The sequence below is a fragment of the Panicum hallii genome, chromosome 2 (assembly GCF_002211085.1).
Source record: "Panicum hallii strain FIL2 chromosome 2, PHallii_v3.1, whole genome shotgun sequence".
Classification (NCBI taxonomy): Eukaryota; Viridiplantae; Streptophyta; class Magnoliopsida; order Poales; family Poaceae; genus Panicum; species Panicum hallii.
The window spans coordinates 46,005,853-46,014,021 of record NC_038043.1 but is presented as its reverse complement, the minus strand read 5'-3'; positions in this window follow the sequence as shown (position 1 = coordinate 46,014,021).

The following is an 8,169-nucleotide window of genomic DNA, read 5'->3' as shown; positions in this document are numbered from 1 at the left end:
CGCTCGAGAGGGACGATGGGCACGAAGCGGTGCGCCGCTGCTTATATATAGTGGTGGGCTGGTGGAGCGTTGGCTAGGCTAGCCGCGCGACCGGCACCGTCGTGCGGCGTGGCCCGCACCGCGCCAAAGTCTACGGCCGTGGATGTGGAAGAAAAATTAGGCAGCGCCGCCACACGCGCGCGCTGGGACAGCCCCCTCCCCCCCCCCCCCCCCCCCCCCCCCCCCCCGTGCGACGACGGACCGATGCGCAGGCCGAACCGGCCGGACGAGACGGGGCGGCGGCGACGACTCACCAGACGCGGTCGTCGTCAGCGAGCACGCGCCACTACCGCCGAAGCACTGAAAGCGGGCTGGCAGGCCGACGTCGGCTTTTACCCTCGCACCTGACGGCGAGTCCCCCGGTCCGTTCCCACACTCAACTCTTTCGCGGCCCTGCTGATTTGGTTAGACCGGGGCGGGTAGGAGGAGAAAACAACACAAAACATCACCACCACTCGGGAGGGCGCCGAACCAAATCGTCGTCGACAGCGACGACGGCCACCACGTCTCGTCGTGCAACCGGCCGGTGGTGGCGAGTGGTGCGTGCGACGGACAGCCGAACCGATGATGGAGGTAGCTTTCTCCCTTGTCGCGCACCACGAAGTAGGAAAAAGGCCTACGTGCAGCGCAGGGGTGGGCCGCCGGCCGGCTCTACCCGCGCCGATGCGCCGTGTTCGCGCGGATCCAGCGAGGCCCGCCACGGCGCTTGCGATCGTGACGAAGCAAATCATCATGGCTCCGAGACTCCGGAGGGAGGAGCCGCGCTACGAGCGAGCAGTGGGTCAGTGGCTCCGTGCAGGCAGCGGTTCCATTCACCACGACATGACCGGCGACAGCGACCTGATGATGATTGTGAGCGACCGCACTTGATGATGTGGGCTGGCCATGCATGCGTTTCTAGAATGCGACGACGGACCGGACGTGCGACCGTGCCGGTGCTCATCGGTTGCCTGACAGGCGAGTGCATTTTACGCGCGCGTGCCGGCCGGGACGCCGCTTTTTGTTGGTGTGTAACAATAGGATTGTGACTCGAGCCCGGATTTAGCACGTGAGTCTTTGACGCGTTCCGTCAGAGGTCAGACATGGACGACAGCGCGAGGGAGGGAAAGTAACGCCTGCTCGTGGTTGCCATGGCAGGCAGGGGCTGGGCCAATCAGGCTGCGGTTGCGCAAAACAAATCGAGCTACAAAAAGCAACTGTACCTAACCGCCAAAGGGCCTACTTGGACTAGCTCGCCACAGCACTGGACGGCCAGTGATTTTTCGCATTTTTTCTAATCTGGAGATGGAGATGATTAGATTCGTAACCGGCCCGCTTGAGGAAGGTGCTCGAAACTTAGGGGCCAGTTTGGTAGAGCTCCCAGAGCTGATTCTCTGCTGAATCCAGCAAGAGCTCTGCCAAACAGTTTTTCAGAGAGAAGTGATTCTCTGCTGATTCTGTGGAGTGATTCTCTGAAATGAACTAAGAGGCTGGGAGCTGAAAAAAGTAGCTTCTCTTGATTCTGTGAAGTGATTCTCCATCCTAATTTTAAGAGTTTATGCTAGAGAATCAAAGAGAATCACCTTCAGCCACAGAATCACTTCTCTTAGAGAATCAGCTCCCACAGAGAATCAGAATCAGCCGGAGCTCTACCAAACTGGCCCTTATTAGTAATAAGGTGCTCCCTCCGTTACAAAATAAATGTAGTTTGAGGATTTAAAATTTATCGCAAAATAAATGTAGTTTTTCTTTCCAACTCTATCTCTACCCCTTCTTGTTTTATATGCACTCTCTATATTTTTATATCTCCTTAATTTTCATACCCAGCTCCTTAATTTCCATGCCCAACTCCGAAAACTACATTTTTTTTGGACGGAGGGAGTAATTGTGTACGTCCATACATTATTTGGTATTTTCGGTTAGTGAACGGCGTACCGAGACATGATATCATCAGTAGACGAGCGCTAGTCTGAAAAGGCTGGCATCATTAAGATCTGTATGATATGATTTATCTCCAGCAAATATTTTATCTGCGGAGATCAGTGCAGAAGAAAAGCGCATCCGAAAGAGCTTGCAATTTTTTTAAGCATGAGCTTGTTAGTTGCTATGCTCCTAACCGTCGTACAAGTACAAAAAAAACGTGCTGGGCCGCCTTGTGCAAAAAAACCATGCAGCCCGACGACCCGTACTTTTTACATTTTGACCTTTTTTCCTAACAAAATTCACGTTTGGACTTTTGGGGAAGTATTATCGGTTTTGCATCTGGGGGCGGCTCCGTGTGTCATGGCGCCGAGGTAACACATCTTGGTACTGTGAATAATGACGCCGAGATTGTAGCCCTTGGTAAACGTGGCTGCAGCGATGGCGCTGACGTGGCAGGGAGCTCGGCGCCAAGATCCGTGACGCTGAGCTCCCTGCCACGTGGGGTCCTCGATTCCTCCTTCTCTCTGCGTTGTCTCTCACTCCCTTTCGCCATCTCTCTCTCAGTTCTCTCTCTTCCCTCCGCCCTCTCTCTTAAATCTCCGGCGCCGCAGCTTCCCCCCACCAGCGCCCCGCCTCCTCACCATCGTTGTCGCCGCCATCGCCGCTTCCGCTGACCGGCGTGGCTGCCGGCTCCGCTCACCGGTGCCGCCGCCGCCGCCTGCGCCCCGCGCGGGCCTCGGGGCCGGGGCTCAGCTCCCGCGCCCCCTCCGCTCATTGCGGGGCTTGTGGCCGCCCTCAGCGGGGAGGTCGTGCTGGCGCCGGCGCCGCCTCTGCCCAGCATCTGGTAGAAGAAAAAAGGGGTGAGATTTTTGAAAGCAGGCTGGGCACCGAGATATGTGGTGTTAAGCTTGGCGCCATGGCCTATGGCGTCGAGCTTTTTGCCATATCAGCACCACGTTTACTGGGGCTGCAACCTTGGCGCGATGACTCACGGCGCCGAGATATGTTACCTCAGCCGTGAGTCACGACGCCGACCCTAGGGTCCAAAACCAAGAATACTCCCTTCAAAGGTGTAAACATAAATTTTTTAAAAGAACCTAAAATGTAAAAAGTACGGCCCGACGACGACCCGAACCCGTGCGCGGGGCCCCCCCGACCCACCATCATTTAGCGCGCGGTGCACTGTCAGCACCCCTGCTGACGATGCCACTACTGACCAGCCAGCAACGACGGTTGCTGATGGGCCAAGACGGGGAGAACGCGTGCGTCGGCCCAACACTTGTGTGTACGGAAGTGAGTGGGTGTGAGGCCCAACTTAGTGCCGTATTGTTTCGATTTTTTTTAAAAAAGAGTTAAAAAATTAAATTCGAAAAAGAGGTGCCGGTTCGGAACAATTAGAAAAATAGGTACCTTCCGCCCGATCAACGGGCGGAAGGAACATCCCGCCCATCCAACGGGCGGGGTGTCGAAAAATATTTCTCAGGCCCCATGTAGGGACCTCTTCACGAAAGTTACGACGCATCCAGCCCTTCCAACGGGCGGGAGGTCTCCCGAGGGGCATCCCGCCCCACCAACGGGCGGGAGGTTCTCCCAAGGGGCATCCCGCCCTCCCAATAGATGTCACACCCCCCAACTATTTAAGCCCTCCACCCACCCCTAATTCTCATTATATTCATTAAAAATCAACAAAAAAAGAAAGGAAGGAGAGGAAGAGAGAAGAGGAGAGGAAGCGGCGAAGCCCTGTCCACACGTCGGTTTGGAGGTATATTCTCGTTATAATCGTATAATTATCAATTATTTTTATGAATATTTGTTAGGGTAGTTATACGTAGAATAGTTTTCAGTATTTTCAATTGTTTTTACGAAATATTTGTTAGGGTAGTTCTAATTTAAATAGTTTTTAGTATTTTCAATAGTTTTTAGATATATTTCTTAGGGTAGTTATATTTTAAATAGTTTTTATAATTTCAATAGTTTTCAGATATATTTCTTAGGGTAGTTATATTTTGAATAGTTTTCAGTATTTTTAATAGATTTTAGAAATATTTGTTAGGGTAGTTCTATTATAAATAGTTTTTAGTATTTTTAATAGTTATTAGATATATTTGTTAGGGTAGTTATATTTTGAATAGTTTTTATAATTTCAATGGTTTTGAGATATATTTCTTAGGGTAGTTATATTTTGAATAGTTTTCAGTATTTTTAATAGCTTTTAGAAATATTTGTTAGGGTAGTTCTATTATAAATAGGTTTTAGTATTTTCAATAGTTTTTAGATATAGTTCTTAGGTTAGTTATATTTTAAATAGTTTTACGTACTCTAAATAGTTTTTAGGAATATTTCTTAGGGTAGTTATATTTGAAGGAGTTTTTAGTATTTTCAATAGTTGTTATAAATATTTCTTTGGGTAGTTATATTTTGAATAGTTTTTAGTATTTTTAATTGTTCGTAGGAATATGTCTTACGGTTCTTATATTTTTCATGCAGATATGGCACAGACACCGGAGCTCCTTGACGCGAACATCGACGAACGGCACAGGTCGTACCTGACAGCGGTGGAGGGGCAGGAGCTTCACGAGTTGCGCCCTCGTGTAGTAAAGGAGTTGTTGCACCTGGACGACCGTTGGCTTGACAGGTGATACTTTGTATTTTTTTACGAAACTAATGTATAGCTTGTACGACAATTGTAACCACAATGCAAAATATACAGGTTATGTGAGGCTGGTTTGCTGCCACTCACACGTATGCTTCAGGCTGGCGACGGCCAAGACGGTGGCGCTAAGAAGCGGATGCAGCTGGACCGCTCTCTACTTGCGGCGTTGGCGGACAGGTGGCGTCCGAAGACGCACACGTTCCACTTGCCGTGCGGGGAGATGGCCCCCACGTTGCAGGACGTGCCGTACCTGCTCGGGCTTCCCATTGCGGGTGAAGCTGTTGGCCCGGTTCCCGTGCCACCTACTTGGAGGCGGAGCTTCAGGAGCAGTTTGCTCCAATGAACCTGCCACTTTTTGCGAACATACCTGATTTGCCCGGCCCTGCCAAGAGTTGGGTAATACAATTTAGGGTACGTCCAATTATTATTTAATTAATTTAATTGAATCATATGTGACTACCTCTAAGTATTGAACAAATATATTTCAGGCTCAGGATCTCCACCCTCTGGCTGGGCAGTACGAGGTGTTGCGATGCCTGGAGGCATATTTGTTGTGGTTGTTCGGCTGGACTCTTTTCTGTAACTCTAGCGGCAATTATGTGGACAAGGTGCTCATGCAGTACGCGCGCGCGATTGCGGATGCGGAGCCGGGCCAGGTACCTGGGTGGAGCTGGGGATCGGCAGTGCTTACTGCCACGTACCGAGGCCTTTGCCAGGCCTGTTTGAAGATGGAGAGGACCGCCGTCATCACAGGCTGCCCACTTCTGCTGCAGCTATGGTCGTACGGGCGATTCGCAATAGCACGCCCCCTAATCAGCGAGGAGACTTATCCGCCCGAGATGTATGGGATGTGGGACGAGGATTGCCCCACGATGGGTTCGCTTTGGACCTATCGACGGGTAAGCTCTTTAATTTACTGTTGTTCATTTCTGTATATGCAAATTACCGATGCAGTTGTGTAATTTTGCAGATGAGCTAGGCACATCGGTAGGTCTGAAAAGCATACCCGCAGTTCGTGTTCGAATTTGATCGGATGCGGCCACAGGATGTCATCTGGACCCCGTACACTGTTGCGGCTATCCAGGCACGTGCGCCGCACGGGTTGTCTTCCCTTTGCACGCGTGACGAGGAGTACTGGCTCACAAAGGTGAATCTAGTCTTCGATATTATCGTTGAGCCGTAGTGCGTCGAGCGAGTGATGAGGCAGTTCGGGCGATGACAGCACTTTCCTCTCCTACCTCGAGCGTTCCAGGCCGTGCCGCGCAACGTACACGAGTAAGTTTGTGATAACTCGTTTTGTATTAATTATATAATCATTGTCACAAAATAATGTTGTCTTTCAAATGTTTGCAATAGATATTCGCGCAGGGAATATCATGCCAACGAGGTCAACTGGGTGGTCAAGCTGCAGGAGTACGTAGAAGGGTGGCTTGACGCACGTGACGATGTGTGGGACGAGCCGCACCCACACACGGAGGCGTCTTACGGGCATACCTCCGCTGGTACCTCCCTCGCACGCGTCCGTACGTCACTCTTTCACGTATTGATGACGCGGAGCATCAACACCAGCCGACCATCTCGGACACGTATCCCTCATACCGTGATCAGGCGCAGCGTGGCGCGGTACGTCTTTCGCAACTTGAATTACTAATTTTTTTTTATAAAAGATCGATAACAATATTACTCTGCTTCCCATTACGTATGCAGATTGATCTGATCAACTTCGCGGAGGTCGAAGCTACATCTCAGATCACGTTGCTTGAACGTGAAGTACGTGTACCGGAGGCACAGTACAAAGACAGCATGTGTAAGATTCAAGATAACTTGACGCGAGCGTTACGTGCACTGACGTGTCGCGGTAGAGACGACGTGGGGGCCTCCAGTTCATCTCATGCGTCCGCCCACGTGTACACAGCTGGCCCGTCGACCTCTGCAGCACCGCACGCAGCGCCCAGCGGTACTGCCGCTAGTTCAAGCTGTAAGTCCTTTATAATCGCCATTTCGATCACCTTTGATTTACACGACTAATTTTGTTTGTTTTTATAGTCATGCACTCGACGGCAATGGGACCTCCTCCTGCAAGAATGGAACCTCAAATGTTTGGCGCCTATGCTCCAGGAACGTCTCTCCCGTCGGGTTCGATGCCAGCTGCACCGTACTCTTAGGGCTATACTCAGCATGCATGGTCGACGGGAGCTACTGCATATGGTGGTCCATTCGGTGTGCCGGACTGGACGACTGGGACGGCGGCTCCGCCACTTGGTCGGAGTTGGTGGGCGGCAGCGCCGGGCCTGACATCATTGGTCCCTCCCAGACGTATGACGCTCCAGGTGCACAGTCCCAGGATGACCCGTTCACGCCTGCACCTCCTCCGCCTCGTCCTTACCGTGCTCCAGATGCATTTATGTACTCGGAGGACCACATACGCCGACGGGCTAGGACTAGGGGGGAGGACGAAGAGAGCGCGAGGTCTGGGACAGGCGGGGTAGATACTCCTGATTCGGTGCATTTTTTATATTTATTCTGTTTTTGTATGATATTATTTTCTTTTTAATTGGTTGATGTATCGTACTATCGTAATATTTGAATTCTACATTGCAAAACGTTATCGTTTAACCATCTTCATACGAGTTTTAGATACAACAATCTTCTTCGTAAAATTGAATTAAAATTTTATATGTATACAAAAGAGTATGGCGAATAAATATTGTATTTGAAAAAAGTCTGAATTTCAAATAATTTTTAAAATATAAATTACAACAAAAAATAATAAAAAAAATAAGCAGGGGAACCTCCCGCCCTCTGGTAGGGCGGGATGCCTCCCTCCCACTGGCCTCTTCGCGAATAAGAAACTTTTCTTATTCGTGAAGAGGCCCTCGGGGGGGGGGGGGGGAGGGGCTGGAAATATTTTTGGAACCTCCAGCCCGCTGGATGGGCGGGAGGTCCCTGGTCCCACGCCTCCCACCTGTTGATCGGGCGGGAGGCACCTATTTTTCTAATTGTTCCGAACTGGCACCTCTTTTTCCAATTTAAAAATTTTTTTAGCCTTTTTTAAAAAAAAGCTCGTACGGCTTGTAACAGCTTAAGTACTCGTGAGATGAGAGGAGAGGGAAGGAACAAACTTGTATGAACTCGAATTCCTTAATATGACCTCGTCCTCTCCACTATCCTCTCGACTCCCTTCCAATCTACTACCCTTCTTCCCCAATTACCTTCCCAGATCGCTATACCTAACATGCACTCTCGCTCCAGTTGCCACTGCGTGCGCGCCCGTCCGACGAGCAGGAGTTCCGCCTCGATCTCCGGCAGAAGAAGCGTCCCTACCATAGTTTTGCACCCGTTATTCCATGATGAGAGAGGCATACAGCAGCGGCCACAGAAATTGCACGAGCAAACCGGATGCGGTGGCGGAACGTAGGCTGCAGCGCTAGTTTGGCGTCCGGCATCGTTTCCGTCCCGGCCCGCTCGGCGCGTGCGGACACCGGCGGCTGCGCATTGCGTCACAAAAGTCACCCGCGCCGCCATGGGCGAGGTCGCCGGACACGCACGGCGCCGGCGGTGCCACACAGTTCGGC